This window comes from Lates calcarifer, linkage group LG13, assembly GCF_001640805.2.
Source record: "Lates calcarifer isolate ASB-BC8 linkage group LG13, TLL_Latcal_v3, whole genome shotgun sequence".
Taxonomy (NCBI): Eukaryota; Metazoa; Chordata; class Actinopteri; family Centropomidae; genus Lates; species Lates calcarifer.
The window spans coordinates 13,465,528-13,479,078 of NC_066845.1; the positions used below are offsets into that span (position 1 = coordinate 13,465,528).

General features: G+C 38.6%; 1 protein-coding gene and 1 long non-coding RNA gene across 6 annotated transcripts in view; one reads left to right on the forward strand and one right to left on the reverse strand.

Annotated features, from left to right (window-relative positions):
* The window catches only part of mctp1a (multiple C2 domains, transmembrane 1a), a 133,311-nt gene that overhangs the window by 117,645 nt on the left and 2,115 nt on the right, over nt 1-13,551 (reverse strand). The window lies entirely within an intron of this gene.
* On the forward strand, nt 384-1,312 carry LOC127143200 (uncharacterized). Its single transcript, XR_007814449.1, has 2 exons — nt 384-465; nt 1,050-1,312. It is a non-coding gene; the product is annotated as an uncharacterized LOC127143200 (long non-coding RNA).

Genomic DNA, 13,551 nt, shown 5'->3' on the forward strand with positions numbered 1-13,551 from the left:
ATCACAATAACGTTAGAAATAGATAGTCCTAATCAAAATACCAGATTTATAGATGCATACCATACAGCATATATTTGTAGGCTGTACATCTTTACAAGAAACTAGTTTAAAAAAAAAAAACAGTAATATGTAGGACTAAATTAAACCATTAATTTCAAATGTCATTTTTTTTGTGCCTCAAAATATATAAATAAAAAATAATATTTTTAATAATACAACTTAATGTAACTTGACATAGCGTTGCATTTCAAAAGAAAGGAAAAATCATAGAATAAAATATTCACAAAATATTTTAAATAAGATACACATTTTTTATGTTGTTGTTTGTCTTAGAATTTCTTATGTTGTGGAGAAGCAAAGCTCTATGAATTTCAAATGTATACAAAGAAAAAACACATACACAGTTGGTCCAACTACCAAAGGAAGAAGAAAGAAGAAATTTCAACTGCTCACAATTCAACTGAGGTAAGTCCATTTTGGATGCTACTCCTAAAACTAAGCATTTTTTTTCAGTGCAAATAATACACTGACATTCAATAAGGTCCTAGAGATTGACCAAATTAACCATTTTAATTGACTGTACTCATCCACAAGACCTAACCTACAGTACCTGTGTGGATGTGGCTGTCAAAGGTTTCCTTGAAGGGCATTTTTACAAATATCTTAGTATATTTCATTTTTTCTAACAAAACACAGATTTATTTATTCATTAAATCTTTGCACTGCTACTATTTATACTGACTTGGTTTGTGCTGATTTGGCTAGGGGCCAGAGTAATACCCACTTTGTGTCAGGTGGTGTTTGCCCCCACGTCATCCATTGATCCACAATCCACCACGATCATGCACAAACTTGGAGGATAGCATTCCACTGATAATGAAACCACCAACTGCCAACAAAATGTTTAATCAATCAAGTAATCAAACTAAAAATACCATTGCTTAATTTACCCTTACCTGTGACGTTAACTAGTTTTGATTACATTTTGCTGTCTCATTAAAATATAACTTGTTCCTGCGCCTCAGAATTCCTAATACTTGTGTTGCTAGGCAACATCTAAAGAAGAAAATGTTCAGTTCAGTTTTTTGGCTGGGACCTGGCTGGGAATCCACAATCCTGACTCCCATTCATCCGTCTCTGACATCAGAACTTTGCTGGATAAAAACAGTTTTGAAGTAAGCGGCATGGGGAGATTTTATTTTCCCGCCCACTGTAGCAGGCATGGGGAATCTGTTGGTGAAACGGTGAAACCAGAAAGCTCATTATGATACTGGGCAGCCTTGATCAGTCATTACAGATATCATTTTGGAAAGTGATTGATGACAAGCACTTCTAAAAATGCCTTTTATGTGAACTGGTCCTTTATTGTCTTTACCCGGAGTTTGGTGTATTCATTTAGAATGGCAAAAGAAAAAAATTGTTTGTTTTTCCACAGAGAACAAGAGGATATCATGATGGAAAAATCTGGTAGAAAGAATCGTCTCGGTTTCTCTTGCTTCAGGTACAATTCTTATACAGATGTTGTATGGCAAAGGCAACATGTTTTTGTATTGTTTTTTTCCTATCCACGTAATACATCTTATTTTAATACAAATCATGCCATGCAATACAGGCAATTGCTTCTGGAACAAATACTGCAAACACATAATGTATAATTACTGGAAGGTTCATCAGGTCAATGTATTTCTATTGAAAGAATTTTGCTTTAATGACTGGTCAGGGGGAAACGACAAGCAGCAAACAACCGGAGGTTCTGCATGATCTGGATCAACAGGATGGTGAAAAAGCAAGTGGAGAGGCAAATTGCAGACCTGCGTTCAGAATTTCTTCTCATGAAAGCTGCTCTGAAAGAGGAGATGACTGAGCAGCTTAGAGAGCTGGCAGCGAAAGAAACAAGAGTGAGCTCTCTATATTACACCAGCCTGGATAAGGTATCAAGGCATCTAAGGGAAATAGAAGAAGACCTGAAGAATGCTAAGGAGGATGAAGAAGATGATGCAGAATCGCTGGACCTGGAAATATTAAGCTTAAATATTTCTGAAACACCATCGGATTCTACCGACAGCTTCATAATGAGGAAACATCCTAAGTATGACCTCGGGGAAAGCATTCTGAATTTGTTAGATGTTTCCTGTGATAGTGACATCAGTGGTGGTGATACCAGTGATGGTGAAACCAGTGATGTTTATAACGATGCCGACACCAGTTCACGACCAGCTAAATGTGAACAAGAGGAAAACCAAGGAAATTTATCAGATGTTGCCGCTGATGCTAACACCAGCCAGTTGTTGAAGGAATCAGAGGAGGAGGAGGGAAGCTCAGGGAATCCCTTTCGTGTAAAATCTAGCTTCATGCCCCAGGAACTAAGATGTAAGGCGGAAAGTGTGGATGGAACAAAAGAGGAAGAAGCTTTGCTGATGGAGAGACAGTGGAAGGAATGGATGGACAAACAGGAAATGGGAGGAAACCATAACAAAGTACAGGCAGTTGACCAACAGAAAACTGAAAAACGGGGAGAGGCAGCACCACCTGCGTCAAAAATACAAGGGACACAAAATGTCAAACAAGTAGTCACCATGACAAAAATGACGAAAATGAAGACATACTTCAGTGAACTTATCAAGCCTAATATGTCTTACAAGTGGCAGAGATTTGAAGATGAGGACTGATAAACTCAGCTCAACAAACAAAAGTATTAATACGAATATTGTTATAATAAATCAATAAAACATTGTGTATAACCAGTGAAATTTCCAGCTATTATAGATTGATGAAATGGCCATCTCTGCCATTCTGTAGTGTGTCAGTGCTGCAGTGTGCATCAGTGTGACTTGGTTGGTTACTTGATGCACTCAGGTCTTGAAATAAGTAGTTGCCAGATATAGTCAACTGGTAACAAGGGTGAGCAGTTCTGTTGTCAAAAATATATGGCAAAGATACAGTTCCATTTTTCATATATGCAATGGAAAATAGACAATTGGAAAATTAATTTGAATTTTCTAAAACTGTACTATTTAAATGCATAATTAAGACTTTGGACTGATTTTTAAAATGTTCTGACCCTGCAGATCCTCTTTTAGAGGATTAGCACTCCTCTAAAACAAACACTCAGCATTACAGCTGTACAATATCCAAAATAGTTTCATTATATTAATTCAATCATATATTCAGTTTATGTATTGACAAACTTACTAATAGGCATTACACAAATTTCCTTAACACAAGAATCCTGAAAAAGGTTTCAGACTTTCAGGACTGATCAATCTAAAACACAAATGTATAATTCAGATTCTTTTAAGAAATATCAATTTAAGAATATGCAGTGATACATTCACACCTAATGGAAACAACTCAAATCATTGAACCTGATGTGACTTCAGTCAATTGGAAAAAAAAAAAAAAAGTGCCAATTCAAATTACTTCTTCAGATGAATGATTTTCTAAGGGGGGCTCTGAGGACAAAAAGAAGCACCAATAGGCAAGCTAATAATTACACTGGCTCTCTATGGTGGAGAGAAAATGCAGCAGTGAAGCTGCCTGAGCCTGGCTGCTACAGTGTTCAGGATACAGTCCAAGATATGGGATAAGGCCTGGCACCACACTGAGACCGGACTCTGGTGTGAATGAGAACACTCACTTATTTCTGCAATCATACACAAATCCTTTTGTGTAACCAAGAACCCTATTCACAAATATAATCTGCATATATGCATATCACGCATGAACATACACCCATGCATTGGAGATTTGAATTTAAAACAAAATAAAACTTCCAATAGCGTTGTTTGATTATGCAACTCACCACATGTTTCGCTGTGGTGTGTATTTTCACTGTGTACTTTGACCTGTCTCTATAAATGTAACCACTTGCTGATTAAAAAGGGACTAACTACAGAAAGAGCATGAGATGCTGTCCTAGTTTAACTTTTAAATACACATAAAAACAGCAAAACAAAAGAACCAAAACATAAATGGCTCACAAAAAACACATTTACTATTTTGCGCAAGCCCACATGCACACACCCACACATCTACAGAAGGTGTAACTTATGTAACTCCTGACCTTATCGCCAGTTTGACTGCAAGCTAGTTTGATAAACAAAATGCTAAGATGAGTTTAGAACCAAATCTCAGGGGGGAAAAAACAAACAAAATGCATAGTCACACTTCATTATAATCATTTAACCACACCTGTGTAGGGAGACTATGATTTATGTATGAATGACATCCAATCACAATAACTTTTTGAAAGCTATTGTGAAAGAGCCTTTTAATCACAAAGAGAAACTGCAGAGTGTACTGAAAGCAGTGCAGAGAGAGCAGAAAATGGCCATGGGTTGATATTAATGGAAGGCTGAGCATCATATCCATCTAGCCAGCCAAAAGCCTCTCTAATCACATCCTGCCAGTTTCCTCTCTCCTCTCTCCAGAGATCCACATCAGCTCTGCACCAGTAGGTGGCACTAAGTCCCTTCCAAGCGTGAGCCAAATTCAGCAGCACTACGAACAGTGCCAGGAAAATTCACACTGATGCAAACCATGACTTTTCTCTCCCAGACATGATAGGCACCGATTTCATGCTGTCAGTCTCTTTCCTAACAGGCTGAGTCGACCATCAGCTGATCCACAGTCTGCACACAGAGACAGCATCCCATCATGTAAACACAGAAATACGGGAGTGATGTTGTTGTCTGTCATTATCTCTGCAGGAGGTAACACTTCGCTAATGTGATGGTTATGTGCCAAAATGATGTTGCTCTCAGTCAGAGCCCGGAATAAAACCATACCCCTGGAAAAATGACAGCATCCCAGAGACACCCACTGAAACGACATTTATGACCTGATGAATTCAAGCTTTCAGGGACTAAAGGGCAGTTTTGACTCAAAACACCTGAATAAAGACTGCAATTTGTAATTTATCTGACACACTGAATTCAGCAACTGCGTCCAGATTTTCAGATCATGGCCAACTATAAAAGTCAACTCTAAATCTGTGACTGTGAGTAAAAAGAAAAATTATGGGTGGAGCATCACCGCAGCTTTTAGCTATACATATTTTTTTCAAAATTCCTAACTGTGCTTGTCTAAATGCCTGTCAGTTCACCTGCTGTTCCTATAGAATTTCCCATATCCTCATCTCTTTTGACACTTACACAAACACACTCCATCTTTAAGCTTGATGAGCCAATAACAAAAATTAATACAAAAAGCCACAGCAGGGTAAGCAATGTCATTATATCATATATTATCAATTAGTTAAGATGGTGTCATTGAATGTGCTTTGTGAACAACTGTGCAGATCAGCAGGCTTTCACTGTCGGTCACCACTTTCATTTTCATAACACACAGCATGCTTTAAATAAACAAACCAGGCCTTCATGTGAAAAATTCTCTACATCTAGCTGTGCTCAGCCATGATGAGGTGCATCCTTCCACACCAGTGTTTCAGGACAGCCACAGCCGTGATGTCTGCAGGCTGTCTGTCTACTAAATGTTGAGCTGGCCAACAAGAGGAGATATGTAAAAGCAGTTTGAGCGGAGTTTAAGTGAGTCACATTTGTAAGAGGTGAATTTGCCATATTGTCTAATCTACTGGAGTTCCCCTGTATTTTTAAGTTCAATAATAACAGAAAAACAGGATGGGTTTGGATGGGGTTGAAGTCCACTAACTCTGGTTGATTATATCCTACAGTAGTGATGTCCTATCCTGTTCTACCATACTTCTCTGTGGTCTTATGTGAATTAAAAATATATATATTGCATTGCAATATTTTGTTAAATTAATGATCACAGACTTTGTTTGAGTTGCATTACATGTTGGTGATTCAGGAATCTCTCCTTAATCCATAGTTTTATTCATTGTATGTTGCCCTAGGCAGTTAAGTGCTTAAAATGTAAATGTAAATTTAACCTCTGAGTCACAGACTGCCAGTCTGCACATTCAGGGAGAAACTGAACTGCCAAAAAAAAAAAAAAAAAAAAAAAACACACACACAGACTAAACTATTAAGATACTAATGTTCAGTTAGGTATTTGTCACCTCACACAAGTTAATTCATGATCAAAGGAAAGTACTTAAAAGCAGAAACTGGTACAGTCAGATCCTAAGGTACTCATTTGTATTAGTGTGTTTCTACTGGCTAGTTTTTCACAGCAAATGGAACTGCAGTGAAATTGGCAGACAAGTTGGACTCTAAATCAGTCCTATAGCACCTCAGGTCTACTTCCCTCTATAACTACCAAACTCACTGAGTACTGGGCAGCCATTTCTAAGAAGAAGTCCAACGGAAAACATGTGAGGTGGGTGTTTAAATAACTGGCTCCCCTTCGCACATATTTCCCAAACTCATACTCTACCCCAGTATTGACAGCTCTCTTTCATCTCCATCTCTGGATCAATACAGTGGCTTTTCAGATGATTAGAGTGACTTCCCAGGAAACCCCATAAAGATGCTCCCTTGAGTTCAAAAACCTCAGATTTACTAAACTCTTGTCAAAGGGAAGATGGAATGGAAGATTCTCCATTGATCTTCCAATGGAAGATTGGATCTTCAGAAGATTCAGGAGCATAAGAATAACATATCTTTAAAATATTGAAGCATGTTGGCCTGATTTATTTGAATGTGTGTTTAGTTTGAATGCCGAAGAGGCCTATCAAAACACTCAGCTGTCCTGGTCTCCATGTTTATATGTAAATGAATATGAGAAGGGTTTACAACTTAGTTACAGAGAAAATAGTTAATTTCTCAAATAGCATCATCAACATTAAAAACATTAATCAAAAAAATTGCTTGGTGGTAAAATTTAAAAGACACATTTTGGAAATTGAACAATGGTCACATTAGGCATCATGTCCCATTTTTATCTCAGCTATAGGGAGCATAGACATTGGCACATCGCATTTCTAGAAACAATAGAGAACATATACCACTATTAGAGTTTTGCATATGTTCATTAAACATGCTTATATGAAACTCAAATGAGGTATCAGGGTGACAACAACTAAATCACTCCTTTAGAATTCTTAAGTGGGGTTTTTGGCACAATGGATCACATTCATATTTAATAACATTTATACTGAGGTAGATGGGACTCACGAAACCTTGGAAACCTGGGATGAGAGGCACACATTTCCTCTTAATATGCAGTACATTGAGTTCTCAGTCGAGCTCCAATATTGATCTTAATAGGCCACAGGAACACTTATGCAGCGAGTGACTAGGGACTGGGACAGCTTCATCTATGCTACAGGGAAGCTCATTTGCAAATATTCAATATTCACTCACCACCGAGGAAGTGGGGTCTACATTGAGTTGCAAATGATCTATGTTTGATTAGCATGAGGAGCAGGGAAAACATCCCACAGTCTTTGGTCAACGTGTGTTGTTTTGTCTGGAAAAAATGACCACAGCCCACCTGTGCCATTTTATTGTTGTCCGTCTGTCTCGGTCTGCCTGGCTTTGTCCTCGCTTTCATCTTGTGCATCCGACCCACTTATAAAAGCGGTCACAGCTCAGTTGCTCAGCTGTTAAATTTTCAGAGTGTCTTTGTTTGTGCTCTTAAATGAGAAAATTACACCGTCACTCAACTCGCCCTTTCACTCAAAATAACACACTTATCTGCTTCCTGATATCAACAAATATCACATAGCAGGCTATTGTTGGATGTCATCTGTAATTTGACCGCCCTCCCTACAAACACACACACACACACGGATACCCTTCCTACACCAAGCCACCGCTTAGGTCTAACTCGACTCAGTGATGATTAATCTATGTGGGAGGGCAGCATTAAGAGTTAGAGAGCTAATTCCCGGGCTCCATCTATTGATTTAAAGGCTGACCCATCTCTTTCTGCTCTGTCATTACTGACTGACAATTATGTCTGCAACTGCTTTTGGCCTTTGTTAATATGCATCATGCATTGCATGTTGCTGTATTCAGAGCGAGGAGAAGGAGGAGGAGGGAGTTGGTTCTGAGAGTAACATCAGAACCACATCAATCACTTTTTCTCTGTCTGTGTAAAGCTGCCAATGAGGAAGGCACGTTGTCACTCCTGAGTCATTTAGCAGTCTACACTGTCATGGTTAACCTTGTTTACAATAACATTGCATGTGTGTGTACGCCTTAGTCACATGTGCGTGTGCTTGGGTGTGCGTGTGTGTTATGAGACTGTGCAATGGGACTGGCTGAGACTGGAGAGAACAGTGCTAGAGGATAACACAATGTCACAGTGCAAAGCTCCAATCTTGCAGTACACAGACTGCTCGTCTGACGGGCTGGGATATTCAGTACTTTGGATTTGTCCTCAGAAATCTCTTGTGAGGGACGAGTGTTGTTATCAGAGAGACTAAGGCTGGGATCAGAGGAGGGGAGATGTGAGATTGATCAGGGAGACAATGTCGGTAAGGTTTTCCCTTCAAGGACATACTGAGGAGTGATGGAACAAAGGAAAAGGACTTTTTTGGATCACTGTGGGCAAGGACAGACCAAAACACAAGATTTGTGACCTTACTGCAGGAAAACTTCAGTGTACTGAAAGACTGACAGGCAGAGCATAATCACTAAAAAGTAAAACGTTGCTTTAGGTCAAGTGAAAGTAAAAGTGGCTGTTTAATTTGGTGAAGAAAAACTGATTAAATTAATTAACAACTGTAATAATCAAAACTGTGTTGACTCCAGCACTCACAAGATGATGATCTTCATTTTCATTTGTGGTGGGTTGTTTTTAATTTTTTTCAATTCCCTGTTTCCTCTTTTTGCTCCTCCACTCTCAGCCCTTGAGATCACACAATCAGTTCTTGATTAATGCCTAAGAATTCATTTACAGCTTAACAGCCCCATGGCTAAAACAAATAATGATTTGTGGCAGAGCATTTGAATCAAGAATCACTCAAGTTCCTCTAGTAATTTGAATAAACAATGGAGGATAAGAACATCTTTAAAGGAAATATGGAAAGAATCTGCTAAGACATGAAAATGTCTAGAGGCACAGAAAAAGAGATTAAATTGAGAAAAGACTATATCACTTCTTTTGTCAATCTTTTCCCAGGATATAATAAGCAGAAAGCAAGGGAACGTCATGCTATCAGGTCACTAGTTCATAGCGTGGCTAACAGATAATTCTCACATTCAAACACATGGGCACCTTAAGTTTTAAGTGCACCCAATTTGCATGTCTCAAAATGCAGACAGTCCTTGTGAGCACTGACAAAGCTGAGGCAAGGGCACTGGGTATAATTCTCAGCTTCCAGGACTTTAGTAAACCCTGGAAATGACTGATCCATTATGCCACCTCCTTAAACTAAAATTTAATCTATATTTGCTGCCCACAATTGCTCTTGTCTGCAGGTAAGACCACTCAAATTATCCCTCACGGGTCATTCACAGATGTCTATGGCAGAGAAACAGACACACTTCGATGTGTGGGAAGCAGATGCCAGGCAGCACCAGACCCTTAATAACAAAGTGAGAGCTTAAATCCATCAACATCTCCAAATGGTGTCAGTCATACTTTTGGCGGTGTGAATTTTTTTTCCTCCTAGTTCTGGCTGCCCAGACACCTTCGAGGTCAGCATCAATCATGAGACTGTCAGTGTCTGTTACAACCAATGCCCCCTTCCCCAGGCTGTAATGAATCCTAATTTAAGCTGTCATCAGGACACTTCCAGAACGAGGCCACAGGCTGTTCCCCAACGACCATGATGTTGCTCTCACAACACAACTCAAAAATGAGACACTTTTTTTTCCTACAGGACATCGAAACATGTCTCTTACAGCGTCACAGTCACTGCACTATCAAAAGAGCACAATAACTAATCATCCAAGAATTACAGCATCTGATATGCAAAATAAGATCTGTAAACTATCATTCATGGATTTGATGTCCTTTCAGTAACAATACACTGTTTCATCAACTGGATCACATGTCGGCCTTGCCAATCAGTTTACAAGATTTTTTGATTTTCATCAGAAAAGATCCACTGAAATTCACTGAAGCCAAGGTAGCTGGACCAATCTGCAAGCTAAGATGAGTGGTTCAGAAAGACAACATGACTTTTCATGACCTTTTCATACAACTCAAAAACCTTGACAAAATTGTTGAAATAAGGGTCTGCAGTAACAACAAAAACCATGATACTGCAATGACTAAATGTATAAATGTTTATTAACTCAGCATTTATCCAGATACTGCAATATACTAACGCAGTGGTTTAAAAGGATGAAGCACTTGTCCATTCATCCAACAACAGGTGTATCATCTCCAAATATTACTATTCGCCCTGAATAGCTAAAGGTACATGAATGGAAATACACCACTATGCATCTTTTACATCTGATATATTTAGCATTAGACTGTGAGTTTCTAGTCTGTGACACAAAAACCTACTTCCCTGGTTGAAATGTGTTAAATATTTTAAAGTGCTCCATATGAGCTGAGCACAAGGAAGGCATGACTGAGAACTGGAAGCATAGAGGTAGAGGAAGCACAGAGATTTAATTTCTCAAATAGTTTTATTTGGATGAATTATTTCTCTAGAATTAAAAGGGATGCTAAAATACAGTGAGTGCTATGAACATTAAAATAAATTGCATGTTCACAGAAAGGCAAAATAGTATAAACGCTTAAAAACAACGTTATGATTTGGTTCACTTCTTTGGTTAATGCCTTACCTAACACACAGGCTTATCCACAATTCATACCCACAATTCAATACCATGGACAGCGACACTTACAGTAACAAAACTCAGGAAAGCAGGATGCTGGATATGAGTGCAGTGTATACGTTAGAATAATGCAAACGCTTTACTCACCATTTTATAATACCTGTTGGACCATCTCAGGATTATAATTACTGTCTCAAAGGACAGCCTTCACGCCATGTGAAACATGTTCATAAGTGTGGAAAACACATTTTCAAACGAGGCAGAAGAGGCACCGAAAGTCAGGCCGTGATTGAATGCGGTAAAGGCTGGTGCAGCTGATGCCCGCGCAGTGAGCTACAAAGGTAATGCTAAGTGACATGCGGCAAACGCCTCGACTTGCTAACCCATGTGTCTCCTTGTAAACCCATAACGCACTCACAAACGCTTTCCACATTTGTATAAACGGACTGAGTAACACTGTGGGTCGGTTTGGATGGGTTTGTTATTCCAAAACTTTGAACAGTCCAGACAGCTGTAAGGAGCAGAACCGGCCTGTGGGGAAGTAGAGGGACGGTACGCTCCATGCTAACAGTTAGCCGCCAAAGTGTTAGCTTCGTTCACCTTTGAACTCCGCTGATTTCTGTCACTTTTAGGACCCGGACATTTGTTCAGGTCTACAATACAATAGTATCAGGTCTCCGTACGGGTGATGTGTAAACTAAATAACGAGAACGTAATTTTTTTTCCGTTTCTAGTAATTTTACTTTATTTTTCTATTAAAAGATATTGAATAATCTTGATTAACCAATTCACTTGTGGCTATCCCCATATTTGTATTTATTTATTTATTTATTTTAAAATTCAAAGATCTGCCCTAGATGCTCTTCCGGGTACAATTGCTACCAAATTGATTGAGTCGCAGTAAAACTGAGGACAGCTTGCTCTGTAGGCTAATAAAGTAACATGTTCAGTTTATGAGGCCAAACTCATTTGATTTGCACTAGGAAGAAAAACAGCCTGAGGGAATCAGAAGGAGGAGTAGAAACCTGTATCATGCAAATGTGGCAGGAACTAAAGTGCTGAGTGGCAAGAAATAAATCAAAGTCCAGCCCCAGTTGGTTTATTGGTCTAAAACCTAGACCACAGAGAGAGCAGTCTTGAAAAAGGCCATCAGCATTTTTTGAGGAAAGTTATTTACTAATTGTTTAAGTTGCCTCCCCACCCAGTTAACACAAAGTTCTAGATACTCCAAATGTATATTTATTAACTCATTTGAATTCAGAGCTCGTATTTACAGTTCTTTGGTTTTGCAAGAACAGGACAAAAGTATCTACATCAAAATATGCCGACCCCCAGCCTATATTACAGCATTTTAAAATAATGTTTTACATAACACCAAGCTGTTAGTAGGTCGACCAGGTAATGACAGAAGGGCAACTCTGCACGAGATTGAAGGTTAAAGAGCTAATCACCCCAGATAAAGACAGAGGAGTGTGAAGGCATGTTAGCTGAACTGGCACAATCACTGAGGAATTATGCATCATTATGATGAAGCTACTGTGTGCGTTTAGCAAAGGTAACATAGGCAAAGCCAAACTTAAATTGAGTGATATTGGTCCACTTTACTTCAGAACAAACACACATGTATGAAAAACCTACTGAAAAATCAGAAGATCGAATAAAACCTAGCCTACAAATAGAGGTAGAGACTAAGAAGAGATAACTCCTCTAAAATGTGAAATTTACAATGAGAGACGCAAAAAAAAGAAAGAATACAATAAATGCAGCAGCCATACTAACTCCTCTCAAAGTGAAAACCGACTTTTTAAAAAAGATATCAAGACATAATAAGGACTCTGTATATTGCTTCAAAATTCATAAGTCATTGAAACAAGTGAAATATGGAGTGTGCAAAGGGGACTGAAACGCACAGGAAGATAGATGACTCTAATAATTTTCTATTTCAGCAGGTCCTTTTCCCTGTCATGTTTTACTGCAGCTTTCACCCACATACAGCTACACACACATCAAAAACTGCCCTGCACTGCAAGCAGTTAAAAAGTTAAATATGCTTATTGTTTATACTCCACTGAGTCAGTAATGAAATGACTCCCAGAACTTGGCATTAATCCTCCATCGCTCATTTTCCAAATCAAACTGTGAATAGGCTTTTTGGTTGTTATGTTCCATATATTCTTCTTTAATTTATGAAATTGCAGCTTGGAGCTTTATGCTCTCATTTTAGTAATGAGAAGCTGTATACACTCACCTAATGCTGAGTTTGTGGATGACTGTAAACATGTCTGAGTTCAAATCCTTGTTGGATCAGGAGGGTGTTTAGGTGGCAAATCACCAACATGCATATGCTAATATATGCAATGAAAGTGTATGCACACAAATGCATGTGCAAAAGTGCATCAAACATAGGCATTTTAGCTCAATTATAATTATTGCAACACTTCATTCGCATCATCTCTTACCTCATCCATTCTCATCTCATCACCTTATCATCCTGTCTAATCTGTCTTCACATTTATTTCCTCTCATTACCTATCATCTAACACCCATTTTTCCTCATTTCTTCTTGTTTTTACTTCATTACACAATGATTTAGATCGTATTGTATACATCTTACATCTGCATATAAAGTCAAATAACAAATGACACTGTCATTATGACCACAGAGGATGCTGCTGTCACCGTATGTAGTGTTTACCTCTGCCCTGTTCTTTACAGGCATGTGGAAAATCCAACAAATGAACAACAGATGCTTGGATAAACATGGCAACAAGAGGAGGTAAGTAATGGCTGGCGCTGAAAGCTAAAACTTTATTTGGCAAAGTGAGATCTCTGTGTATTATGTAACTGACCTGGTGAGTGCTGTGATGAATCTGCAAGATCAATT